At 36.4% G+C, this 1530-nt stretch overlaps 1 pseudogene; it reads left to right on the top strand.

The window, feature by feature from the left end:
• The first annotated feature begins 645 nt into the window (after positions 1–645).
• LOC101710713 (PCNA-associated factor pseudogene) lies at positions 646–1075 on the top strand (annotated as a pseudogene).
• The last annotated feature ends 455 nt before the right edge of the window (positions 1076–1530 follow it).

Genomic DNA, 1530 nt, shown 5'->3' with positions numbered 1-1530 from the left:
ATTGAAATTCCAACAATATACTGCACAGAACTAGATAAAACAATCCAAAAATTCATTTGGAAGCAGAAGAAACCTAGAATAGCAAAAGCAATTCCAGGCAACAGAGACATGGCTGGGGATATCACAATCCCCAACTTGAAACTATACTACAAAGCTACTGTGATAAAAACAGCATGGTACTGGCAAAGAAACAGACCCGAAGAACAGTGGAATAGATAAGAAGATGCAGAAACAACTCGAGACATACTCAGCCATCTCATCTTTGACAAAGGAGCCAATCACCCTCACTGGAGGAAAGATAGCCTGTTCAATAAATGGTGTTGCAAAAACTGGATTTCAACCTGCCGAAGATTGAAACTAGACCCATACTTATCACCATGCACTAAACTAAGATTGAAGTGGATTAAAGAGCTAAATATTAAGACAGAAACACTGAACTTGCTGGAAGATAAGTTCAGTAGAACTCTCAATGACATTGGCATGGGAAAAGACTTTATGAACAAATCCTCAGTAGCACGGGAGCTAACACAAAGAATCAACAACTGGGATCTCATCATATTAAAAAGCTTCTGCGAGCATCTTTGTCCAGCGAGACACCCTTGTCAGGGAAGTCAGTGCATTTCCATCGTCTCCTCGTACTCTAACATGGTGCGGACTAAAGCATACAATGTCCGGGGCACATACAGGAAAGTGGTGGCCTCTCAAGCTCCCAGAAAGGTGCTGAGTTCCTCCAACTCTGTCACTAATTCCTCATTGCTTTCATTGTCGTTGAAGAAAGCTGAAAATAAGTATTCAGGAGGGAATCCATTTTGTGTACGTCCAACTCCCAAGTGGCAAAAAGGAATTGGAGAATTCTTCAGGCTTTCCCCTAAAGATTCCGAAAAAGAGAATCAAATTCCTGAAGAGACAGGAAGTAGTGGCTTAGGAAAAACAAAGAGAAAAGCACGTCCTTTGCAACCTGATCACAGTGATGATGAAAAAGAATAAACCTTCTTACTCATCTTTGAATAATGTCTCCTGTTTACTCTGGTTTTCTAGGATCTAAATTTGTATAGATGTGTTTGTTCAATTAGCTTTGTTGAATAGGCATTTAATTTAAAACATGATGCTACAATTTAGTTATTCAGAAGCAAGCAGTAATGATTGGAGAATTTGTAAAAATTATGGTTATTTAGCTTAATACTGTATTCAAAATAATGTTTCTTTTATCTGCTACTAAGCTTTTTGTTCTTACTAAAATAAATCATTGCATGATGTTCTAATTAATAATCTTGTGTACTTGATATTTGTTTAGATCTTTGTATTGATACCATTTTTATTGGCATTGACATCTGATTTGGAATAGTGCTATATTTTTATGCCTTCCATTTGCTTTAAAAAGCAGAGTTAGACTTTTGCTCATTAAAAAGCATCAGTATTAATTAAACTTAATCTTTATCATTCTTCATTAAGGAAGCCAAAGGTGTAATGTTGAAAAAATTTGAACAGGTATCTTCTTCCTTTCAGATAAAGTTAAGGACAGTTTGGTCT

The sequence above is a fragment of the Heterocephalus glaber genome, unplaced genomic scaffold (assembly GCF_053883595.1).
Source record: "Heterocephalus glaber isolate CG9 unplaced genomic scaffold, H.glaber_assembly_v1.0 deba00001002, whole genome shotgun sequence".
In the NCBI taxonomy this organism is placed as follows: Eukaryota; Metazoa; Chordata; class Mammalia; order Rodentia; family Bathyergidae; genus Heterocephalus; species Heterocephalus glaber.
This window is presented reverse-complemented; position numbering and strand designations above follow the sequence as displayed.